The sequence below is a fragment of the Peromyscus maniculatus genome, chromosome 22 (genome assembly GCF_049852395.1).
Source record: "Peromyscus maniculatus bairdii isolate BWxNUB_F1_BW_parent chromosome 22, HU_Pman_BW_mat_3.1, whole genome shotgun sequence".
Taxonomy (NCBI): domain Eukaryota; kingdom Metazoa; phylum Chordata; class Mammalia; order Rodentia; family Cricetidae; genus Peromyscus; species Peromyscus maniculatus.
This window is the reverse complement of record NC_134873.1, coordinates 11,862,606-11,876,255: the sequence shown is the minus strand read 5'-3', so window position 1 is coordinate 11,876,255 and position 13,650 is coordinate 11,862,606.

The window sequence follows — 13,650 nt, the reverse complement described above, 5'->3', positions numbered from 1 at the left end:
TTATGGCAGTAAATAATGCTTATTTATTTTGATGGATGTTGACTTACTACTTAATTTGTATAAGTTATATGTAATGTCAAGTCTTTGCAAGCTGCTCCGATGTTATATATGTCAAGGTTCATCTTATATTTTAACTACAAAAATAAATTTAAGAAACATAGTTTAGTATCTTGTAAATAGTCCTCTTTTATACATTTGATGAAAGCATGTTGGATCTGTAAGAATCACAGGAAATATGTGAAAATATCACACATTTTGTTACAAGATTAGACTCGGAGGAAAATAAGCATATTTTTATCTATTCAATTGCACTCATCAGCATTGGAAGACTGATGGCATTCAATGCACTTTTTCTGATACATCCATATGCCTGCACACATTTAATTTGTTTTACAAACATGTTAGTGTTGGCATGTGACTTGCTTTTTGCACTTAGGAATTTATCATGAAAATATTGAATGTATCTGCTGTCTTTTTTAGGGCTGTATGGTCAAATATTATAACTTAGTACTCATCTTATCAATCATTTAAATAATTTCCTCATTAGTTATTGTCTTCATGAGTAACATTGCTTGGACATGTGTAATTTTATACATGTGCATACACCTACAAGATAATAGTACTTCTTCATAATCATTGCCCAAGAAACTGCCACATATAGTGACACCAACATTGGGTACATTCATACAAGCTAGACATCAGAACCATGTTCTAGTATCCAGTTCTTTAAATTTGTTAATCTATGTTTAATTATAAACAACATCTTAATACCTCAAAACATTATGTGTGGTATATGTGTTAGTGACTTATGAACATGTTTTCTTGCTCTAGCACACCAGTTTTCTCCCGTGAAACAGGGTCCTAGCCTGGAGCTGGCCTGGCAGTCAGGAAGATGTGATCTATCACCTACCTGTACCTACTATACCTCTGAGAATAAAAGCAAGCTTGTGATGAAACCCCACCTTTTATGTAGGTACTAGGGATTTAGGCTCAGTTCCTCATGCTTGCATAGCAAATTCTCTTAACACAGTGAGTCATCTCCCCAGCCCTAAACCACTTTTATTTCTGTATTGACTTAGATCCATTCTGTTATGTGTATGTTTATTTTTCTCTTGGATAGTTTCAGTTTTGCACGGTTTCCCATTTACCTCTAGAATAACAAATGTTAACCTTCCCATCTAATCAGAGGATAGGCTTAAGTATATATGTATATACATTTGGGGAGACTGGTTCTTTTTGAATTTTGCAACAGGATCTTTCTTTGATGTAGCCATGGCTCTCCTGGAACTTGATATGTACACCAGGCTGGACTCAAACTCATGGAGATCTACCTGTCTCTTCCTCCCAAGTGCTGAGATTAAAGGTGGGTACTACCAAGCTAAATCATAAGTCACATCATGTTTACAAGTTTGCTAATTTTTTTTCTTTTATGTGGCAAGCTACTTGTATCATATGCATCTAATTATGGAGTTTTACTTTGGTAAATTTTGCTTTTACAGATATTGTTATCCTTTATTGTCATTTCTTCAGTAATTGTTCTAAAAGATAAGCTGATGTTTGTGTCCTCTTGGTAAAGATTACGAGCACTATAGACTTGGTAAATTCCACTAAATATGTTCATATGCAGTCATGCCCCTCAGTAGCGATAGACTGCTTTCTGGCAGAATCGGTGTTTAATTTGGAGGACGTATAAGAGTGACTCAGTGTTGAACGTAATTCTGTATTGGTGAAATCATAGCAGCTAATTGTGTGGAAGGCTGTGATAATGGAGTGAAGAGAAATAATAGTCAGGCAGATTAGTAAGGAGAGGGGATTGTGTTCATTACTGTGGCTCAAGTGTTTTATGCTTAGCACATTTTACAAATAACCTACAGGATGCCCATCTCTCTTGTTGTAGTCTTTAAAGAGTAGTGTTTGAATGATGGTGGTCTGCACATGTAATCACAGCAGCAGATTTGTCTCTTCTGTGTGAGATGAAGATGGGCTCTAGTGCCACATGACCACTAAAGTATTTCCTGTGATATATTGGATGCTGTTCTTTAGAAATACAAATTGCCCATGTTTTCCAACAAGTTACCTGATCATAACCTCTTGGTAATGTGAAAATACATTGAGAAATTCACTTTCCACTTAATTCCATGATGATTACATTTTAACCATTTTCATATTATTTACATTAACCTGTGATGTGGGAAGACCTTTTTGTGTTTTATTTTTTGACACACCGTCTCACTGTGTAACCCCTAGTGGCCTGGAACTTGCTATATAGACCAAACTAGCCTCAGACCACAGAAATTTGCCTGCCTCTGCCTCCTGAGTGTCGGAATTACAGTCATGTGCCACCGTGCCTGGCAAGACAATTTTCCTTTGATGAACTGTCACTTTTGAAAAAGTTTTTAACCATTAGCAAGCATTATTTACGAAAAGTAGCGATGGCCTAGCTTGCTTTATGTGGCTATGATAAACACTGGGGCCCAAGGGAGGAGGAAGAAACTTGGAGGAGGAACAGGTTTACACTTCAAGGTCACATTTCATCAGTGTGGGAATCGTAGGCACCTAGAGAGGCAAGAACTGAAGCCCAGGCCATTGAGGAATGCTGCTTACTGGCTTGTTCTTCATAGCTCCCTCAGCCATCTTTATTATACAATCCTAGACCACCTTCCCAGAGGCAGCTCTATCCACCATGGGCTGGGCTCCCATATAATGATAAAAATGTCCCACAGTCATCCTTACAGGACAATCTGATACAGGAATCCCCTCAGTTGAGTTCTCTTTTTCTCAGATGAGTCTAGTTAGTGTCAAATTGATAAAATCAGAACCAGTACAAAGGGGTTTGTTGTCGTGACATGTATATGTATATCTGAGTTTACTCAGACACATTCCCTTTTCTGTGCCTGCCTGCTGTCTGTCTGTCTATCTATCTATCTATCGATCGATCGATATGGGGTCCCTCTGTATAGCGCTGGATTGCCTGGACTAACTATGTAGACCAGGTTGGCCTCAAACTCACAGTGATCTTCCTGCTTCTAGCTCCTCTGTACTGAGATGAACAGCCTGGCTTTCACTACCTCATTCTTAAAAGTATATTTTGGAAGCTGTGTCAGCAGATAAGAGCCCTGGCTCCTCCCCTAGTGGACCCAGGTTCAATAGCCAGCATCTGCATGGTGGCTCACAGTCACCAGTAGCTCCAGTTCCAGGCAATCCAATACCCTCTTCTGCTCTCCAAGAGCACCAGACATAATGTAAGCTAAACACCACAAATCAAAATAACATTCAAAAGGTTTTAAAAGCAAAACTCTGGACCCCATACTACTAATTCCTCTAGAAAATAAGCATTAAGCTGAAAATTAAGCTAGGTACAGCTATCAGCCTTCTCCAATTCCCTTCTCATCCCACTGCAAATGTCTCCTAAGGTCCAAAGTGTCCTTATCCCTGGAGATAGAGACCAGTGAGACATCTGAATAAACAACTACAAGAGTACAAAGAAAGTGCACTAATTTAATTCTGTAAGATTTGTTAAAGCAATATTCATTTTGCATTTCTGTATGTGTGTGCATGCCTGAGTGTACGTATGTGTACCACATGCATGCAGGAGCCTTAGGAGGTGAGAAGAGGTGCCAGGTCCCCTGGAACTGGAATTACAGATGGTTGTTAGCCACTGAGCCACCTCCCCAGCCCCTTGTTTTGGTTTTAAATTAGAGCAAATGTTGAGAAAAAGTGAGAAAGAACTCCTGACAGCGGAAGTTGCTCCAAGGGAGAAACTCCAGTGGTGTTACATGTAAACGGTGATGTCTTTTTTATGCCAAATCAGGTAGCAATTTCTCCTTTTATTTTAAGTCTGAGTCATTGGTGTTTATAATATGCCCATCTACCAAATGATGTGTTCAAGTTGGGAGGGCAAAAAAGTGGCTTTTTGTCAATATTGGATTTTCCTACTAGTCTCAGTAGTAGGTTTCACCATTGTATAAATAAACTGATTCTTTTTTGTCAACAACAACAACAAAAAAAAACCTTTTGGATCCTGTGTGAGTGTGTGTGTGTGTGTGTGTGTGTGTGTGTGTGTGTGTGTGTGTGTGTGTATGCGCGCGCATCTGGGTATGTGGATGACCTTGCATTGGCAGAGGTCAGAATAAGACATCTGGCAGTCTGCTCTCACCACTTTTCTCCCTTGACACAGGGTCTCTCACTGAACCTGCACTTAGGTTCGCGCAGGTGCAGCTATCGGCCTTCTCCATTTCACTTCCCATCCCACTGCAAACCACTGGAGTAACAACAGGCTCACGAGTCGTCGCCTCCCGCAGCTTTGTGTGTGGGTGCTGGAGATTTGAACTCATGGCCCCATGCATATGTGACAAGCACTCTTACTCACTGAGCCTTCTCTGGATCACTAAAACCATTTACGTGTTGATATTAAGTTATCCATTGTGTGTGTGTTAGTTTGTCTTGTAACATTATTTTTCTGTATATTCTCTTAGAATTTGACCTCTCTTCAGACTACTTGTACATGAGTATATGTTAGCTTTTCCATTGCTCTCAGGACGGTTATGAGTACCATATTCTAACAGTAGATCTGACCATATTTACAGATGTCCTTAGTTTTCTGTGTCACAGCCATTATTACATGCTTCACTTTTTTGTTGTTGTTGTTGTTTGTTTGTTTCAAGCTGGGAAATGATTTTTTTTTACGTTTTATTTATGTGTGTGTGTGCATGTGCATGGGAACAGAGTCAGCTTATGCTAAATTAATAGCAACAGCTGAATCCCACTTGATAGGCTGAGAACCTGGTAGCTGCTTGGTCCTATAGGCTGGGTCTCAGCAGTCAGAGCAGACCACCGGAGCCACAGTAACTGACTCTCACAGGGCTTGATGCCTCGCTAGTACCGGTGTGGTATCAAGAACCCAGAATGTCCCTAAAGAGCCGCTCATCTTTGGTCCACAGTGGAAGCTTGGAAACACTGGTTCTGATATAGTAAAGAATCAAGAAGAATAATCACGTAAACCGGTTCTTCAGTAAGAAGGAATGCTGAGAGAGCCAAACATGAGTAATCTTCCTTCTGCCATACCCTTTTTTTAAACTCACTGCCACCAGAAGGTGCTATCCACAGTTGGAGAGGGTCTTCCCACATAAACTAAGCAATCAGGAGCATTCTTTAGTTGAGGCTCCCTACTCAGGTGATTCTAACTGTGGCAAGTAGACATGTATCATGGTTAGTGTTCCTCTAATTTGTTTCAACTTCTACTGTTTAATTGGCTCACAATGTAGCAGTTTTCTATATGGCTTTTCCAGATTTTCTTCTTTTGTGTAACACTTCACCCCCTCCAACCTTCCTACCATGTTCTATGCCTCCCTTCCTTAAGGAATTCCCAATTTAGCATGGTGTTCAAGGTCAGCGTGATCTACAGAGAGAGTTCCAGAACATCCAAGGCTACATAGAGAAACCCTGTCTTGAAAACAAAAACAAACCAAAAGGCATTTCCTGTACTAAGAAGTGCACCCCCTCATTGGTTGGTTGGTTAGGGTTTTTGTTTTGAGACAGGGTCTCTATGTATAAGCTTTTCATATTCATATTGCTACATATTTTACTTTGTAATATCTACTTCATTCATTATATCAAGAGACAGGCAGGCATTAGTCTCCTGCTAACGTCCATGAGCACTGTATGTGTAACACACTGCAGCACTATATCTGTTCATACATAGTGAGTGATTCTTTCCCATCAGGAAGAGCATTCTTCATAGTTTCTGACAGGATTAGTGTTACTTTAGAGAGATTTATATAGGTTGATAGGTACACTTAAGTGTGTCCCCATGTTAGGTGAATTGAAATCTTTTTATTATTTTATTTGTTTGTTTGCTTGCTTGTTTGATTGAGACAGAGTTTCTCTGTGTAGCCCTGGCTTCCTGAAACTCACTTTGTAGATCAGGTTGGTCTTGAACTCACACTGATGCATATGCTCCTCCCTCCTGAGTGCTGGGACTAAAGGCATGTACCACTACACTCAGTTTATTGCCTGTGTTAAAAAAATGAACTGTTTCATGGCATGTGATAGATGGAATAGGACTCAATATATGTGACTTGAAAGAACAGACCACACCAGCTTTGTCTTGGGGGACTTCTTTTCACCCCACAGCACTGCAGTTTCCTCAGCCTTCAAGATGCAAGGCTGCTCCCAAGGGCAGAGTTATTTGGACTGTGATGCTTGTACTTGACCTGGGAATGGGGGCTCCAACAGCACCTCCACCCATGAGCACAGCCCTATACGGACAGTTTGGTCACTCAGTGCATCCAACACACACACACAAATAAAAGTAATCATAAAAATATACACCAAAGCCTGTGAAGTTAAATGATTAACAATGGGCAAAAAAAAAAAAAAAAATCCTTTAAACAGTCAATTATTAAAGTATTGTGTACCTGGAGATGCAAATATAAAAAAGTACCTGCAGGGGTTCTGTGGTGAAAACCACAGCACACGGATGAAAAAGGGCCAAGATCTTAACAAATGAATCAACATACTAGGTTCACCAAAGTGAACTCTTGGTTCTTCTTCAAGAGGGCATTCCACCCACTAAACAATATAAAGTCTTGACATATACATCATGGATGAATCTCAATACAATACACTGAGGAAAAGACCTAGGCTCTAAGGTTGTGTCCTATAGAAACCACCTTATATAATCAGGCAAAAGTGTAATTTAGGAGCTAGAGAGATTGCCGAACAGTTAAGGGTATACTGTTCTTACCAGTCTTACAGAGGACTGGACTTCAGTTCCCAGCAACCTGTGTTGGGAAATTCATAACTGCATGTAACTCCAACTCCAGGGTATCCAGCACTTCTGGCCTCTATAGGTACCTTCAGACACATACCCACAAACAGACACATAATTTTAAAATATAATAAAAATCTATCTAAAGTGTCCTCCTATATAGTCCTGATAACCATGAACTCACTATGTACCAAGGGTGGGACTTGAACTTGAAATCATCCTGCCTCTTCCATCAGAGTGCCAAGATTATAGCCATAATCTACCATTCCCAGCTACATTTGAAAATTGAAATGTACCAAGTTTTGTGGGTTATTCACCAGAGAAGACTGCTTGGACGCGGGTTTAAGACAATAGAAAGTCTTTATTAGTTGACCAGTGACTACACTGGGTGCTCAACCTTCCTCAGGGTGAGCACAGAAACCATATTCTGGGTTGACATCGGTTAACAAGAGCGGGACGCAGTGCCAGACGCAGTGCCAGATGTAGTGCCAGACACAGCACTATAGGAGGTAAATAGCAAGGCCTTTGTTTTTATTTTGTCAGGCAGTGCTGTCTACATGCTGAGTTACAGCCTGAATGACACGTCCATCATTGTAGGCAGAGTTTTTTGTTGGGACAGCAATCAGCTCTGTTCCACCAGCCACTTCCCAAATAACCACTCAGAGACTTATTATTAATTATAAATGTTTAACTGATAGCTCCAACTTATTACTAACTTGCTCTTATAACTTAAATTAACCCATTTCTTTTCATCTACGTGCTGCCCAGAGGCTTGTGGCTTTTTACCTCTCCTGCATGTCCTGCTTCCTTTTCATCTGGCTGGCAACTCCCCTTGCCCTTCTTCCTAGAATTCTTTCTGCCCTGAAAATCCTGCCTAGCTATTGGCCAATCAGCTTTTTTGTTTGTTTGTTTATTTGTTTTTTGTAACAGGGTTTAACTGTATAGTTTTGGCGCCTGTCCTGGATCTCACTCTGTAGACCAGGCTGGATTAGAACTCACAGAGATCTGCCCGGCTCTGCCTCCCGAGTGCTGGCATTAAAGGTGTGCGCCACTACCACCCAGTTCAATCAGCTTTTTATTAACAATGAGAGCAACATATTTCCACAGTGTACAGGATTATTCCACAGGACATCATGGAGTCAATTATGCTAAAGTCTGGGGCCCTGTTACACCAAGAAGCTATCTCCAATTGAGAGTCATTTGCTAGGGAAAAATTAGTTTTTCCCAATGGAGTTGCATTGAGTATGAAAACCACACTTAAGAGGAGGCCCTAGGCCTAGTGGTAGATGGTCAACACAGAATGAACCCAATGGTATTTTTGGAGATTTGCTGTCTCATATTGCTTTGGACATTTTTCATCTTTTCTGGTCTTTTGTTTCTATTTTATGTTTTCCTATTTTACTTTTTTATGGGTATTGTTTAAGTCTGTGGGAGTCTGTATGTGTATATGTGGTGTTATTTTATTTGTGTACTCCAATAAATCTTATCTGAGGATCAGAGGAAAAAGCCAGCCACTATATTAAACATAGAAGTCAAGCAATGGTAGCACATGCCTTTAATCCTAGCATTCAGGAGGCAGAAATTCATCTGGATCTCTGTGAGTTCAAGGCCACACTAGGACCAGAGCCAGGTGCACAAGCCTTTAAATTCCAACACTAGTCAACCATAAAGGTCTATGAAAGACCCTAACCCTTCAGGCTTACACACACACCCCAAGCCCCAGGAGAATAAGGAACTAAAAAAGAAAACTAGTTCCAAGGGCAACCTGACTCAGTCTTTACTCAATCACCCCTGCAACAATGTAACAATGTAAAAAGATTTCTGTTAAGAGATGTGCTCAACTGTGACTGGGATAGTTGCAAGTGTTCCAGGAAGGACCACTGTGACCTTTGTGTAAACTCCACTCCCGCCCTGATACCCCCCTTGAGGTTTCAGGAAGAAGGTACATACAGACATGACTGTACCCACTCTGTGATCAGACCGTGATCTTGTGAAATGAAATTGTACGGGAATTGTAATCTTATGGCTTCTGTGGGTTTTTCCTTTAAAAGTACCCATGTGATTGCAATAGGCGTGACTCTTGCTCTCTGGAGCTGAGTTTACCCGACTGTACAGCCACATTAATAAACACCTCTTGCTGTTGCATCAACTGGATCAGAGTCTGGGTTCTTGGGGCACCCCCTCGAGAAGGTAGTACCCTGGGTCTGGGGTCTATCATTTGGAGGTTCCACCAAGATTTTTGGGGTGCCCCCGGACCCCCACCTTGCCAGTTGGAGGTAAAAACAAGCTCGATCTATGTTTTATGTTATTGTGTCCTTGTCCTTTGTCTGGTTGATTTGGCATCTGTATTCTGTGCCTGCGCAGGAGGTGCGCACAGGACCTGTATCTGGGACCTGTGAGGGGAGCAGATGTGCTCAGACATCCCGGGTCCCCCCTCTGGAGGTTTCCTCTGGAGTGGTCTGGAGGAAGGAGGCAGACACAGTGTCTCTCCTTCGGGGGGGGGGGGGGTTGCAGGCTGTTCGCAGCCACTCCCATCTGAATCTGTACTTTCAGTTTTGTGGCTGGATCAACCACCGCGCAGTCTGTGTCTGTCCATTTTATGTTCTATCTGTCTTTGTCTGTCTCTACCTCTTAATTCCCTCTCTATGGGGCAACAACTAACTACCCCCCTAAGTCTGACTTTAGATGACTGGAGGGATGTCCTCACCCGGGCTCACAACGCCTCTCTGGACATCAAGAAAAAAAAATGGATCACCTTCTGTTCCTCGGAATGGCTGACCTTTGGGGCCGGCTGGCCGGGGGATGGGACTTTTAACGCTGACATCATTTCACAGGTGAAGGCTCAAATCTTTGACCAAGGACCACCCAGATCAAGTGCCTTACATTTCAGTCTGGGAGAGTTTAGCCAGAGACCCACCTGTCTGGATAAAGCCGTTTCTCACTGCTTCATCTGCCCCAGCAATCCTGGGGCCCCGACCCCCACCTCTTCCTTCTCAAACTCCCCTTACTCCCCTTGTCCCTTCAGCCCCGGCTGCCCTCCGACCGTTTCCTGCTTCCTCCCTTTACCCTCTTAAGGAAATCCAGCGTGAAGAATCTAAAAAAAGGAGAAACCCCTGGTCCTTCCAGAGGACCAGGGAGACTAATGATGAAGTCACCCCCCCTTATGCCGATCCACCCACCAGCACAGGGGAAAATATCCCAGCCGAGACCACTCTCCCTGACCAGATCCCTCCCTTCCCCCAAGCAGTGGCCTCGGCTCCCGCTGTGATAGGGTAGGGCAGGGAAGAGACACTGGGGTGTCACAGGTTTTTCCCCTCCACTCGGGGACGGCCACTCACCGAACTCCCCCATTGCTTCCTTGCTCTCTCTCTGACCAGAGGGCAGGCAGCAGGCAACAAAAAGCTCTGCAATGAGTCCTGCAGGCAGCGGCTGCACAGCTGCTGTTTTGGGGACCCAGAGCACCACTGAGAAGGCTAGGCGGCCTGTGAGCAATGGGGCAGAGCTGGCAGGAGCCAGCTGGAGCTAGGAGGAGCTCAGAGTGTGGGGCTGGTGGAGAACTAACTGCCCTTCCAGGGTCACAGCTGAGGAGTGGCCTACAGGTCTGTGGGCCCAGCCAGGGCATGGAGTCACTTTCAGTTTGCTGCTCTCTCGTGTACTTAAAAGTCTGAGATTAACAGCAATCTTTTGTCCCCATGGTGCATGCCTTCCAGTCCTTTCATCTCCCATGCTGTTGGGTGGGCCTCCCAAGACCTTCCCTGGGGCTAAAACCTGATCAGGGTCATATAGGGAATGTCACTCCCTATATGAGGCTAACCGACAGTTTCTTGTCTATGGTACAGTGCTGATGCAAATTTAGATTTATTCTTGTTATGATATATGCATGTATTTCTGTTCTTGTTTAAAATATTGTGACTTTTACAATATATTCTAGATTATTGAGGGGAATCACAAAAAAGACTTTGATACGAAAGGTTGTAAAAGTCCAGTAAACTGTTTGTTATGGTTTCTTGTACCTGCAAATACTGAATTTAAAAGTTAATTCTGGCCGGGCGGTGGTGGTGCACGCCTTTAATCCCAGCACTCGGGAGGCAGAGGCAGGCGGATCTCTGTGAGTTCGAGGCCAGCCTGGGCTACCAAGTGAGTTCCAGGAAAGGCGCAAAGCTACACAGAGAAACCCTGTCTCGAAAAACCAAAAAAAAAAAAAAAAAAAAAAGAAAGTTAATTCTGGTTGGTTTTCATCTTAAAAATAGCTAATGATTCTGCAAATTGCTTATGTGTATATATGGACAGGTATGTGACTTGGAAATGTAAGCAAGCTTAACTGTATGTATGTAGGTAGGTAGGTAACTTGGATCCAACTGTGTGTATGTGTACAAGTAATTATTGTTTTTTAAAAAATATATATGTAACACCTAAGTACTTATGTCTATATCAAGTGTTCAACAGCAAGTTTCTAGAAAATTTAAATAGATAACAACATATGTTTAATGAATAAGATATTTGATAAATATTAAAGCTACACATCAATGCTTTTATACACAGGAATATACCTTGCTCTGGCAGCTAAACTTTGTAATTTAAGATTTACCCATGTAAAATGATAATGATTTTAAAGACATAAAAGGATCATAGAAAACAGCTAAGGTTTGCAAATATATGGCAGGACTAGAGTTCCAAAGAGTCTGGTTGCAGTGGTGGACCTTAACAGTTTTAAAAATTGCCAGTGTCAGGTAATGATCACTGGAAACACCGGCCACAATAAAATAGAACAGACAGGCTATGTATGCGCTGCCAAAGGTATGGTCAAAGAAATCATCCAAGCCTCTAAGTAAAAGAACCAGAAAGATTACAAATAAATCCCAGATATTAAACTTTGGGATTGTTTGTACTCTGGAGCTTGGTTTTACTTTATACAGATTATGATGATGCCATGTTTTCTCCCCCTTAAAGTAAAAAAAAGGGGGAGGGGAACTATTGTTATTACAGAAGACATTTGAGAGATCTTAATCCTTTAAGAATGGTTTTTATAGTTAAAAACCAATGACTTAAAAAATGTTTCTCCTCACCCAAGGTACATTCAGGCTTAAGAATGTTGTCTAGCCTCCTTGTATTTGCTAAGTTTGTTAAACTTAAGTTATTTGGATAAGCTGATACATATATATGTCTTATATTGATATTTTGATTTGGTTTCTTTACTGAACCTGTATTTGATGCTAGAAGAGCTTCAACTTAAAAGCATTGTTTTTAATAGTCAGTCATTAGTGATCAAGTTTCTTTTTAATTATAGTCAGGGTGAATAAATACTGATGTAATATTACAGAGATAAGTTTACTCATTTACTCAGTCCCTTGCATATGTTTTCAGGGTTGAGCTTGAAACAAGTAATTAGAAACAAAATTTTTCTATCCAGACACCTGGACCGCCCTCATTCTTCAGAGATCTGCAGAATATGGCATTTAAATGTTGATCTAAAAGTTTATTATATCAGACAGGCTTCCAGATCCTAGCAGTGACCCAAGGTCTCCAAAGAAGATTACGTATGAGGCACCACAATGTCTCTGCCTGGATTATGACAACGCTGACCACAGGGCAAGATGCCCCAATGCAATGCCTGCCGCCAGGACCCAGCCCAGACTGTGGACAAGCAGTAGGACACTGGAATTGATTGCACCCTTTTGCCTGGTCAAGGTCAGCCTTCCGTGTCCCTATTCTACAAGAAAAATACTCTGCCTTATGGGCCTGATGGCAGAAGAAGATTGATTCTGTTCTGACTGGTGCCTCCAACACTATGGAGACCTGGGTAGGGATTGGTCCCTGTAATTTATAGGATTGGAAGCTTCTTGGTTTGCACTCAGATATAGTTTATCCTTCTCAGATCTCTGACAGTACTGATGGCTAGGCTAGCTCTAACTTTGTCAGCATGGCAGCATCACACAAACCAGATCCTTCTGCAATGCCATAGCTAGCTTGATAGCTCACTTTAAAAAATTGTTCTAAGATATAAAAGTTTAAATAAATCATAAAGGTTCAGATATGAGTCTAAGATGAGATATGTTTCAGATTACTCTCCTGTTCTATGGTTCAGAGCTTAACATTTGGGAGTCCTGATGAGCTGGTAGAGCAATGACTATTTACTATTCAGTCACAATCTCAACATTTTAGATTTGTTTTAGATGTCATCTAAATATGTCTAAATGTAAACCTAAAAGTGCTTCTCACCAGGCCAAAAATCTCTGTCCAACTTATACCTGGCTTTCTGGGCAGAAGAAAAATGCCCAAATCTTGTTGGGACTCAAAGGTATGACTCCACTTCTGCTGTTTTACAGATACCCATTATCTGCTTTGTCTACAATGTAAATTTCAGTACAGATTGGTAATACTAATGTATCTAAAACTTTTATGTCATTTGTAAATAGGCCTCAAAGGATCAAAAGAGTCAAAAACCTAGACCCACTTCACAGAGGTCAAAATCACCCCAGATGAGTATTCCTAAAGATGCTAATTTTCCTCTCTCCTGGTCTTGGGACTACTGCTTTTCCCATTACTAAGGGTATGGACATAAGGGTTCCAAATAAGTTCATAAATTTTAACTTCTGTTCCTAGTTTAAATTTGTCTCAACAGATTTCTACTTGGCTGGCAGTCACCTCCAAATTTCAGTTGCTGACTCCACTGCTCCAGACGACTGTGGGCTCCGGACTTGCTAAAGGCTAACGTGAACCACTCCAGCTAACATGATTCTTCTCTGTCCCTATGGGGTCAGGCAGCTACATGCTACTGACAAATGCCCCTTTGCCCAGTCCTTGACTAGCTTTTCAGCCTTTGGGGGGAGGGCGTGACAATTGCGCCCCAATTCCAGCTCGAAGCAGTTCCAGAAGAGAAT